The sequence below is a fragment of the Columba livia genome, chromosome 4 (genome assembly GCF_036013475.1).
Source record: "Columba livia isolate bColLiv1 breed racing homer chromosome 4, bColLiv1.pat.W.v2, whole genome shotgun sequence".
In the NCBI taxonomy this organism is placed as follows: Eukaryota; Metazoa; Chordata; class Aves; order Columbiformes; family Columbidae; genus Columba; species Columba livia.
In genome coordinates, this window is record NC_088605.1 from 7,160,467 (window position 1) to 7,173,652 (window position 13,186).

The window sequence follows — 13,186 nt, forward strand, 5'->3', positions numbered from 1 at the left end:
CCAAAGAGTCACAAGGGGGAAGATGGCAGCACTAAAATATGTGCCTAAGTGAACTGTTCCCTGTCTGGGCATGCGGTTAACAAACAGAAATCAACTTGGCAGTGAGGACCAGAAGTCATTTCCAGAAGAAGTGCTTTTACATATAGGATCTTTTTTTTATATGTTTTGCTCACCTGTCCCTAGGGACCTGGAACAGCACTGGAACAGGCTGCCCAGGGAGGTTGTGGAGTCTCCTTCTCTGCAGACATTCAAACCCAACTGGACACCTTCCTGTGTAACCTCATCTGGGTGTTCCTGCTCTGGCAGGGGATTGGACTGGATGAGCTTTCGAGGTCCCTTCCAATCCCTGACATTCCGTGATTCTGTGACCTGGCTTGACTTTGGTAGGAAAGGGTGCAGACGTGCAAGGACACCTTTCCTGGGTTCACATCCATCATCTCCTGCTTTCCTGGGACAGGATGGATCTCAAGAGGGATTTAAACATGTTACTCGGTTCTGAGCAATTGGCCTGACCAACTGGAGCTTAAACAGAAAAATGGCACCCTCCTGTGGCAACGACTTTACAAAAAAAACTAGCTGTGACTGTATTAAGTGCAGGGCCTAATCCTGTCAACATGTGCTACCCATGATCACACCCACCAAAGAAGGTTTCACAAAGGATGAAGGTGTCACTCTGCTTGGGCAAAAAATTTCCACTTGGGTGTGGGAGCTGGGGCGACGCGGGCAGCACAGCAAAGCAGAGCTGTGGGCAAAGACCCTCCAAGGTCAAGCAGGGAGGCCCGCAGCAAGTTTGGAAGCAACTATTCAGCTGCGTGGAGCCACTCTGGCTCCCAAAGTCCACGTCCGGCCAGCTTCGAGAGCCTACATCCTTTTTTTGGACTTGGCTCTTTGTCAAAACCATAGGGTATGGTGCCTGCATGGACTTCAAAGGAAGGACACTAAATGTGATTTGGCCCAGACAGTTATGACCATTTATTGCTAGCATCTTTCTCAGATACTGCTGCCAAGGGTTAAAATGTTTACATGCCCCCTGATTTTAAATGGACCGGGTTGCATGTCAAATGCCAACAAGAGAGACAGCTGGAGTATCTAAACCAAGAGCTTTGATCTTGGTATCTGTAAAAAAGAGGTCATTTGGTCTCCCCAGGAAGCACAGACATTTAGAAGGTCCCTGTACAACTCATGCAAGTATTTTATTAACAACAATTTCTATTCACATTTAGGTAGGTTATATTACTACTTACTAAATGCATCCTATTTATACATGTCTATGCCTATATATGTATGAATATCTGTGTGCCTCTGTGTGTATATATATTCTTTATATGCAAAAATTAAGCACTTGTATGATTATCTGTGTGCGTTCTAATGTCCAGTATTTGTATATAGACATATTAATCTATCTAACTTATTTGCAAAAAAAATGACAATGATGCAAGCATTATGTTTTAAGTTAGCGTTTGCACTAATAACCTGAATAAATTTTCCATATGTGAATCTTCAAGTAACGCTGTAATTGTAATAAGGGTATGCAGCATTTTCAAGATGCAGGCATGAAAACACAGACTTCATTGTGCTGTAATCACGTCTGACATTGATTCAGAAGAGAGGAATTCTAAAATACAATATTGCATGGGGGAAATATTTCTATTCTTTTAGCGAAGGATTTTGTGGTTAGTTCACAATGCAATTAAAATAGCCACCAGATGTTTATGACTTCAGGCAGCAGTTAACTTTACTGTCCCCAATCGCTGTCCTTTGCTTCTTTGTCACAACAAATAAGTATTTTTCTGTGCTGGAGGAAAAAAACATTAATTTTTAAACATACCATGGGGGGTCATATGTATTTCCATTTGGCAGTGCTCATGTTGTTTTGTGACAGGCTTCTAAGAAATTATAATCTTGAAGTTAAAGTAAAATATCTCTCCAGGATGAAATAAACATATTTACTTAAATGTGAGATGAAGTGTACAGTATCTTGTCATTAAACTGAAGTGATTTGTGAGAAGCATTATTGTAAAAGACTGTGGCTTTTTTGAAGTATCTATTAAACACAGAGAGATACTCTTTTTTCCTTTGAATAATAGGATTATTAGTATGCAATTTATTTTTAAAGACACTTTTAAAGAGAGCCTGCTGTGCTCTTATTTTGGTAATTTTCCTTAGAGTCTATTATTCTTATTTCTTTCAGGGCTATTAATTTTGAGGCCACATTATATTCAAATTATCTTTGATTATGAGGCTCAATAAGTAGTAACAGTTTGTGTTTCATCACCCAAAAGGAAGCTAATGAATTTAGCTACAGACCAATATTTTGAGAAATAAAGTATTGGAGCTCTGCAAAACAGATATATAAAAATAAAGAAGTTATAGTGAGTTGCCCAGCACCCCACATAAAACAGTAGGAGAGCTCAGGATGGGGGAAAAAATACCACTCAGGTGTCCTGGCATAAAAATGCTGTATTTCAGCTACTCAGTCATGTCTGAAATGGTGTGTTGACAAAGTAATTCATAATTTAAGTGTAAAATAATGAAGTATCTCAGGCAACGTGGAAGACGGTGCGAGAAATTTGTAGGCATGGGTGTGCAGCAGTTTTAAATAGTTAAACGACAGCGTGATCCGCAGAAACCAAATCCTGACACGTTGGAAAAATCGCACAGTGGAAAGAAGAGAAGAGATATAGCAAGAGAATTGCTAATATATTGGTGTGTTGATAAGTCCATGAAGATCTATGTTAACGCACAGAAACTGGCAGTTTCTAACCTACAACTGGCAGTGCCATGAACCCGCTCTAATGGGGAGTCCTCTGAGGATTTCAGGAACAAGTAAGTGAAAGGATTTGAATTTGCTTGGCTCTGCTGGACTCCAATTACTCAAAGATTTGATGCTCGGCTCCTCAGGGCACCCAGACGTGATCCCCAAGGCATGAAGCCACCTGCATTACAGCTCCTCTCAGAAAAAAAACACTTGCAAAATTGCAGTTTGTTCCGGTCACTACGCACAAACCTGCCAGTAACTTTTTGGGGCCAGAACAGAGGTAAAGCGATGGACCTCCCCCAGATTCACCAGCGCTTTCCCAGGCAGTTGTCAAAATCTGCAAGCTGCTGCAAAGTGTTTCAGCTGGGACAAGCAGGCTTTTTTTCCCGCTGAAAGGCTGCTGCTTTTTATATTCCCATCTGGCTGTACTTCTGATTGCTCTCAAATACGAGGGCTCTGCAGTAACACCCGCAAACCGAGGTACAATGGCACACCAAAGGCTCAGTCTCCATCCAAAGCCACACTCATCGTGCATTTCTCAGTGCCTCTATTAACAGTAATCATTCGGATTGACACAGGGGTTGAGGAAGAAAGATGGGGTTTATGTTTTATTTTGTAGGGTTTTGTTTAGGTTTTGTTTGTTTGGTTGGTTTAGTTTGTTTTTTGTTCTGGTTTGTTTGTTTCTTTATTTTGTTTGTTGTTGTGTAAGTATTATTATTTACATTCAGAATGCTACAGGTTTAGAATGTGCAAGTTGCAGGAGGACTTGTGCTGGGTTTGCCAGTGTTGTTGTTCCAGCAAATTTACAGTTCATCCCTACTGCCACACTGTAAAGGGAGAGTGAGTGGAAAGAATTGCAACAGGACAAAGAGTTAATCACCCAACAACCAGGAAACTGTATTTTTGTAGAATATTAGTGAGTCACATTCACTCAAATCAGGGAACGATGCCAAAACCGAGACAGGCAGGTCAAGAGCAAGTCACGCTTGCGTCTCGCGCCGGGCTGTCCTGAGTTAATGGAAGGGCTTATTTTGCCGTGTCTCTAATCCTGGTAACTCAGTTTAAACCCTGAATGAGCAATGGTACTCCCAAGTGTGCGGGTCTCAAACAGTATTATTTACAAAAAATTGATTTTTCTTTTTTAACCAGCCTTTTCTGGCTTAATAATATTTCTCGGTAATAGGATGCAGGGGTACTGTAGAAATATATCGCAGCACAAATCCCTGCCCGAAACAGCTTTTCAGACTAACGTGTACAAACTTCTTTGTCTCAGCTCCACTGCTCTGCTGCATCCAACAACTAAACTTTGTGATGTTTAATTTTTGATCTCTGTTACTCATTATCCAGCATCTAAAATCTTAGCAACATCTTCCCATCTGGGCTGCAGAATCGTCCCACTATTGTCACTGTATCTTTTTCCTTGCATAATGACTCAATGCAGGTATCCTTATTCCAAGCTAGGAAGAAGTACAATAATTCCCTTGTTGCATTTTATATTAATTTCCAGCATGAATTACTTTTTGCGATCAAGAGAGAATTACGTGACTTGATTAAAAGTTACTATTTCCTTCTGTCATTTCTCAGTTTGTTATCTCGCCCGTGCTACAAGCAGTTCCTTTTTGTTTTATTGTGAGAAGGTAAACAGCAACACCTGATTTCACAGCCCAAGGTTGTTCACTACTTAGTGTGTTTTTATCATGTCCTTCCTTCTTTCTGACTCCTTTTCACCTACACTTTTCAGCCCCACTTCAGATTTAGGATCTTGCAGACACTTACACACTCCGATATTCCCACTGGGTCAATGGGACCGTTCAGATGTGCAAAGTAACTCAAGTACTTGAGCATTTGGACGACCAGGACACGAAGCAGCAGTGATTTCAGCGTATACCAACCGAGCAGACTCCAGAAAAGCTTTTCTGGGCCACAATGATTTCAACGTGCTAAAATTTGCAAAATGCAAGGCAGATGTGCGCTGATTGGGAAATCTTGTTGGCTACAAGATAAGAAAGCTCTGATAACTTCTGAACCTCCCTTTGATGTTCTCCATGCAAAGCTGCACTGGTAACAGGTTCACCTAATGGAAAATAATAAATAAGCAGGGAGGCAGAATGCAATTAGGCACCATTCAGACATGGCTTGAATAAAGCGCAGTTTCAGCCTGCTGGAGCTGTAGCAAGGCTGTTTGTGTAACAGCCTCCCTGTTGCCCAGAAACAACACATGGGACTACTGAGCGTCTGCAGAAACTCAGATCTGGTTTGTTTGACTTGGACGTGCAGTAAAACTGACTTTTAAATGTTACTTCAGCTTTGAGTCGGTGATTACGCTTGTACTTTTACAAGCCGAGCCTGGAAATGGGATGTTAATTGTTGTTAATGAGTCTGTCCACCTGAGTAAGCTCTGCAGGGCAGAGCTCACAAAACATAATTGCTCCACGTCCCCTCGGAGTCCCCCCTGCTGACCCTGTTGTCTCTTGTATTTAAGAGAAATGGCACCAAATTGGCTCCTTCAGACCTCAGAGCTTTCTTCTCCATCCAGGACAGTGGCCAATTTCTTTTCCTGTCCCGGTCCCATGTGATTTCTGGAGCAGAGTGTTGCCAAGGTTCAGCTCTTGCCAATGTCTTTGGCACAAGGGGAGGACACTGGTGGGTAAAGGGTTATGGGACACAGAATAAGGAAAGGAGAGTTTGTGTCCTGAGCTGGAGCTCTATAGAGCTGTGTAGTTTAATCTGTCTAGATGCAAGTAATGGTGTTCTAAGCTGCTTTTGAATGTGGTGGGGGTTTTTTTGTTGGTTTTATGTTTGTTTTGTTTGTTTGTTTGTTTGGTGTTTGGGTTTTTTTTGGTGCATTGACAATTTTTGTTCCATTTGCTCCAATTAAATTTTCATTGACCTTCCTTCTGCCATGATAGCTTAGGACCAGTTATTATTGCATTTCTTTGCAACCCACACACCGTGCTCGCCTGTGTACGGGAGGTACAATTTAAGACATAGAAAGAACTATATTCCTATTTGAGACAAAGAGAAGATGAAGTCTTGGCAGTTTGAAAGACAGGGAAGCTTTGTGTTTTGCTTTTGTGAGTGACACCTGCCTGAACATGTGCTCTGGTGTTATTCATGTGGAAAAAAACTGTGTTGGGACCTGAGTTTTTTTTTTGGTGTCATAGCTGTCTTACCTACCCCATTTATCTGCCTCTAGCTCACCAGACTTCTTGTGCAAAGTACAAAGTCATAATTAATACACAGGGTGTTATTCCCCAAATTACTCCAGCTGCCTATCCAAAGTCAACATGTGGCTATATTATGGCACAAGTTCCTTAAAGTCAACCTTTACTAGAAGGGCCGTGTAACTCACGGATCTTTCAACAAACAGTAAATGTCATTGGGGCTTGTCTGCTTTGGCCCAAGAGGGGCTAATGAGCTCAGAATGGCTAACGAGCTCAGAGACAAGAGCCATCTCGGAAAATTCCCTGTGAGCAGCTGGTCAGCCAGGGGAGCTATCAGCCCTGGAGATCAAAGCTGGCAGGGCATCACACGGGGAGGTGGGCAATGGTCCATCTCACCCGCTTAGTGGTCACTAGCCTCTCCAGAGGACCTCTGCCCATGCTGCTTGTGCCCTGGGAAATAATTCAGCTGGACAGTCGCATTCTCTGCCCTGAGAATCACAGAATCACAGTCACAGAATCACAGAATGTCAGGGATTGGAAGGGACCTCAAAAGCTCATCCAGTGCAATTACCCCACCGGAGCAGGAACACCCAGATGAGGTTACACAGGAAGGTGTCCAGGCAGGTTTTGAATGTCTCCAGAATAGGAGACTCCACAATCCCCCTGGGCAGCCTGTTCTAAGTTGATTCTTCTAAAGTTATTTTAGATCGAAGTTTTCAGCCTGGGCACAGTGTCCGTATGTCTGTGTGTTTCCAAACTTGTTTCTACAAGAAATACGAGTTTGTGTGATAGACAATCAGGTCTGCCAGTGCTCAGGCTCATGGAGCCTCATGTTCTCATGTACAACATCTTTCTCTCACTGGTGGAACAGTGAATTCAGCTCAGTCATCCTCCCGAGCTGGAGACTGAGTTGTTTTCCACTGACCCTCTGTGTCACCTTCACTGTAGTGCTCCTACCCTTGGGGATGGCATTAATCTGTTTTCTCTATAACTTTTTCTACCAACACTGAGCTAATCCTCAGTCCTGTTGGATGCCAGGACGTCTTTCCAGGCTAAGGGAGGTTCAAAGCAGGTCGTGGCATCTGGGCTGGCCACATGCAAGCAGTCCTGAAATCTAAAAAAATTTAAAAAGGGAGAAAATAAACAGAAGCACACACACACACAAAAAACCCTCATGATTTACAATGAAGAAAGATCATATGGCACATTATTAATGCTCTAGTTGAAATCACCTCTGTTTTATTGCTCTTTATGCAAATAACTGTGCTGCTCAGAATTTGTTACCTTAGTCCCCAGAAGTAATCACCTCAGACACACAAAGGCCCACGATCAGCTGGTCTTTTTTACTTCATTTGACATGGTCTTGATAAAAAAAAAAAGACAAGTACCTCTATCTTCTGTCACACTGTTACTATAAAATGGCACGTTCTGTACAGCATCCAGCCCATGTTTTAAAGCTTTTACAATGTTCTTTCTCATTACCGTGCTACTGTTAGCTTCCAATCAATTTCAACTAACACGGCATTTAAGTATCTACTTGACAGAATCCCATTTTCTAAAGAAAACCTGGTAGAGTAAAAAAATTAATGTCAGTTTTATAAAACAATTCATTTTTCATAAAGAAAGGATGTGTACTTATTTGCAAATCAGAGCTGCTGTAGTGGTTACTCATAGTCACGCTGAAATTCATATTTGCCCACTAAACTGTTCCCATTTTAAATTGCAACACAAATGTCTGAACATTTTTTTATTATTATTTTTTTTTAGTTATGATCAAGATTATTTTTGTTATTAACTTCAAAAGAATAAATCTTGGATGGCAAACACTATTCTCCAGCACAAAAAAAATACAACTGCTATTCTAATACCTGCTTCCAGACAGATTTTATTCCAACAGTAATGATTAATCTATTTCTCCTGGCTTCATCAGAACCAAAATCTAGAAGCAACCCTAAAAATAACCATCTATGTTCCTGTGAATGGAAATCTTTGTTCCGCAGAAGTTTTGTATATCAAACTGAATTTATTTTCAACATAAATTTATTTAATTATCTTGCAATTAAGGCATAACTTCTCAAATGTGCTTCTTAATGACACACTTATTATTGACTTATATATTTCGTATGTGTTTAGATATATAAACAGTAAAGGCAATATTTGGAACAAGTACAAAATGGTTGCGGTAAAGGTTCACATGTTGAACTGTTAAATGCAGTGATTGATTTCTCCCTTACTTGTGTGCTGACTTTATTCCTTTGAAAGATAAAAATATTTAAGGATTATTATAACGTGTGAGCCTTCTCTAAGTTAATGAAAGTTAAGCAAAAATTTAAAAATTACAAACAGAATAAATCTGATAGTGGATACTTTTTTGTTCACCTGACATTTAATAAGCAGGAAAAAATTAAAACACTGCAGAGTTTTATTTGTACATTTTAATGTTAATTACCAGAAAGGTGTCATTGCAAACTTTAAACAGTTTATTCCTACATGTAACATATAATAATATTACATATAATGTACACAGTTCTGAAATTGTACTATGTAAAAATATAATTAACAGTAATGTAGAATTGTAACAACTAAGTGAAAATTATTTTTCTATATTTGTTCAATAGTTCTGTTCAAAAACGTATTATTGAAATAGTATTATTATTATAATAACAAAATATGTAATTATTGTAGTTATATTAGATATTATTCAAAATACTTTTTAACATATACTGCTCATATTATTAATGCACTCTTCAACAACGAGCAATAAGTTTTGTTTTGTTTTGTTTTGTTTTGTTTTGTTTTTTAATGGCATATACTTTCTATATGTTTTTATGTCTAGGTCATATAGCATTCATTTTTTTTCCATAAAATTCTATAGTTCTAGGAAGAAACTTTATTTTGTGACATAATGCTACCTTTACTGAATATATGCAAAGCTCTACATGGGCTCATGTAGTCTGTTTGTATGCTGTGTGAAGTTTCCATGGAATTTGTATACAAGAAAAATACATTCTACGTAATTCTAGCATTTTCTATATAATGGGAACAAATACACACACTTTTTTATTTTTCTTCACACAGGTGAAGAAACTTTTAAAAGAAAATTTAAGAAAAGGAAAGGTTAATTTAAAAATCATCAGCATCATGCTGTGTCTGTTTTCTTTTACACTGTCTATGTAACTTTAAAAAAAGCCAGAAAGTATTTGAAAAATTGTGAAAAATTGTGTTACCTACCTCTAGACAAATGAAAACAGTCATGCATAGAGCTTTTATATTCATTTTTCCCTCTCTGTGTTATTTTCTTTTTAAATTTTGGTGCAGAACTTCATCAATAAATTCAGTAATATCATAAGTTTTCCCTTCTGAAACAGAAACCACATCCTTCTTACTTAATACGTTATTTAAGATGCACTGCCTTCCGTCCCTCTTTTCTAAGGGGTTTCATAGATACATTATCTCCAGATATTAACAAGAATAACAAAATCCTTTGGCTTCTCTTTGATGAGCCCAAAGGCCAGTGGTCAGCTTAAATAAAAAAAATTGAAACTTTCAGTAGAAACAAACAATAAAGCATTTGATCAAATAACAGCCTTGGGTCTATTGAGGAAAAGTAATCCTGGCTTTGTCCTTCCTCTTTGAGGTCAGTTGCTGTCATGGCAGCGTTCGCGTTTTTGTATTATTCCCATTCCTAGTGCTCTGGACCACTCCGCCTAGATTTTGCCCGATATCATTTTGAGCTTGACCAGTGTAAGGTGAAGATCAATGTAAATAAATTCAAGGGCAAAAGTGTGGGGCAGTGACATGTCCGCAAAACAAAAAATAAGACTCTACAACAGCTGTGTGGTATCAGTTTTGCTCGATGCTGCGAAGACCTGGGGCATTACGCAAGCTGACAAGAAAAGATTTGATGCATTTGATAGCAGGTGTTTAGGAGGGATCAGTAATGTCAAATGGCATCACTATGTTGGGAACATCGAGTTTCAGGAGAGAACAAGAAAGGAGAAGATTATGGACTTCCTAACAAGGAAGTGACTTTGATGGTCTGACCACCTAGTGAGCATAGAGCGAGGCTGGATAGTAGGAGAAGGTCTTTTGAGCTGGGTTTGCTCCTCCTGGCTTTCCAGCCCACCCTGAGACTCATCGAAAGGTTGGGAAAGTCAGCAGAAGTCTCCTGTAGGTTTTCACCCGTCTGCTAAGGATGGAAAAGCCTCAGGGCAAGGATTGTTGCTTTACTTCTCCAGCGTGGAGAACGTGGTCAGTACTCACGGACCTGGTGGGGACAGATGCAGAGGGGAACAGGTGAATGCAAAAATGGAAATGAAAGGCGCCTCTTTGCGAGATGCTGTTCTCCAGCAGGAATATTGATGTGAATAAAAGATTTAAAAACCAGGCCTCTAAGGTTTTGTAATGCAAACTTAGACCATGCAGACAAAATGGGGTTTAACAGACTCTGCAGAGCCAAAATCTACACCAGTAGGTTCCACCGACTTCAATGAACCTTGCACAGATGTGAGAGTGCAAAATTTCCCTGTTGTACACATTTTCTTTCAGAAACAGCCTTTGTGCATGTAGCTGAAGAACATCTCTTAAAAAATGCAGCCCAAAGAAGATAACTTAAAACAGATGGGAGCAAGAAATAATAAAGTCAGGCCATATGGGTAGAGTGGACCTGTTTGAAGCAAGTGCAGCCAACTGTATTATGATGTAGTAATGTGTGAAAGAGGTTGCACTAATGTACGGACTATCTGTAAGTGGAATTTTTTCATGATTGAATCAAGAAAAGGAAATGTACTCTATCCAAATGGTAATAAGAACCATATTTCAAAAAGATCCATGTTGAGTTCTTATATCAAACAATGTCCGAAACAGCTCACCATCCAAACTAGTATCTTGCCTTTTTGTTATTTATTTTTTAAACTCTTATTACGGTTTTAAAATATTCTCTTTAAATCTCCAGCTGGTAGAGTCTGGTTTTTTTTTTCATCTAAAATCTCTGGGCTGCAGCAAAAGTAGATAGTAGTTACAATCAGCCATTTAAGTCAGACAGTCAAATCTCTGTTAGCTATAGACATGTATCACTGTTTTTCAGCTAGAATGTTTTGCTTTACTTTTCCATGAACAGTTTAGGATAGCCTTTCAAAAATAGATATGACTAAAACGTAATACTTCTAGTAATAAAAATGTTACTTCTCTGCAATATTGTATAGTGCACTTAAAAATCAGCATAGGAACACCCATCAATGATTCCATGAACATAATGTATTACGAAAGTGATTTTAAAAGGACAATACTTACCCCAAGCTATTTTCAGTTGAAACTTTGGCACTAGCATTGACTAAAAGAAAGTGAAAATATTTATTCAGGCAGCTAACTGGCCTATCAAACATCCAGTATTGAGAAGATCTCATGACAGAGCAAACTCTCCCAGGAGCGTGAGAGGACAGGCTGCACTTTAGCAGGACCGCAGCTTGCCAGGGCTCTGCAGAATGAGACCTGGGTAAGAGCAGTGACATTTAGCAAATTACTGCAGAAAACTGATGAGGGCATGATCCTTTTTTATGCCCAAGATCATGCATAATGCTTGCTGTGCCTCAGTACCTTTTCATAAATATAGAAGAAAAGCTTATGGCAAGATGCTGACAGACGCCTCGGAGCGAGTAATAACTCCCCCCTGCCCCAGGCAACTGTGTTCACGCAGACGGTTTGTACCTTGCAGGCTCATGTTGTAATTCTACAGCTGATCATCCATCCTGCACAGCTAAGAAGGTGACATAGCACTTGTGCAGGACAGAAAGTTGGATGAGGAAATAGATTTTGAATGGTGAGATTAACTCTTACTGTGTTGTGCTTGGACAAAACCAAACAGGTTTTCGACACAAGAAAAGCAAAATACAGTCTTGTTTAGATGGTGTGTGATCCCCTGCCACTTATATGTGTGTATGTACACAAATATATATATATATATATATCTGGAGAGAAAAAGATAAAGAGAGTGTGATTTGGCTAGAAGGGTATTTTAGATACATTTATAAAGCAGTTTCTAGAATCTAGAGACCAGCAGAGATCCAACAAGTAGCAGGGCAGAGAGGTATCACTTCACCACCATCCACAGTCAGCATTTTCAGCAGGAAGAGCACATAAATGGACACATCAAGGTTAAGTAAGCTTTTTTCCTATCCCATTCAATAGAGATGGATGTTGTCTAGTATTTCAACTGAATGTCCTGGAGAAAATTCATGATTAGGGCTCATAGATGATTTCCTAAATACCCTTTCCTTAGGAAAAATGAAGACGTGCAGTCTGCCTAGATGATTTATATGGATCTTCTCCCTTCTGCTCAGGCTAAACCTTCCTCTCTCAATTCTAGTAGTAATAAGGCCAAATCGTTGTGCTGGTGGGCATCATGGTCTGGGTGTATTTTAGACGTATGTGCAGATGTATATGCCAATAAAAAGATTAAGTGGTGACTGTTTGCAGCTTCACAATTCTAGCATGTTGTTCATGTCACTTACTGTTACCCTATTTGAAAATTATCACAAGTAGATTATAAATGCAGTGCTGTGCAATTGTCTTATGACATAGCCTCAATTTTTTTCTGACCACTCTTCTCAAAATGTTCTGTGGAGGTCAAGGGCAAGAGCACTTCTGGGAAAAAAACAACAGTCTGACTGTGCTTTTGCACAGAATGATAGCAGCCCTTTCTGGGAAATGTCTCTGATTACACAGCATTTCTCACAGAAGCAGCAATACATTTTGTTGAGGTTTTTGTGGTATTCCACATCTTAGGATGAATATAGCACAGCAGACTAAGCGTAGTGTTAAATGTTAGAGTTTCAAGTGAAGGTGCAATTGTGTAGGTGAGAAAGTCTGAGCATCTTGGCCACAGCCAGCTGTTTCCTGAACTACATGAACCTATATGAACCCCTATGATTTGGAACAACTGTCTCTAAGTCTTTTGTTACCAGGTCAGAGTGTGCTTACGTCTCAAATCAGTGAATGGCCTCATTCACAGCAAAAGATTTTTGTGGCAAAAGTTTTTGCTCTGGCAAAAAGACCTTTAAAAGAGAAGTGTGGGTCTCCTCTGTGTCTTTGTGTTCATCAACTTGGCAGAAATCAAGGAAGGAAAAAGCTGGACTTAGATTGTAACTTCTGGCTAAGTGGTTTGGTTTTTTTGGTCAGAATAATACTGTTTTGTCAAAACCAAGATCCTTCTGATAATTTTGATTAGCAGGTTTAATAAATTATAGGAAACTTTTAAAAAATATCT

General features: G+C 39.5%; 1 long non-coding RNA gene across 3 annotated transcripts in view; it reads left to right on the forward strand.

Annotated features, from left to right (window-relative positions):
• Nucleotides 1-1,034: 1,034 nt before the first annotated feature.
• The window catches only part of LOC110364285 (uncharacterized), a 46,509-nt gene continuing 34,357 nt past the window's right edge, over nucleotides 1,035-13,186 (forward strand). The window contains exon 1 of one of the 3 annotated variants that reach the window (XR_010472036.1): nucleotides 1,035-1,223. This is a non-coding gene — a long non-coding RNA (uncharacterized LOC110364285). The remainder of the gene's footprint in view (nucleotides 1,224-13,186) is intronic. The other 2 variants (XR_002422953.2, XR_010472037.1) reach the window with 2 other exon arrangements.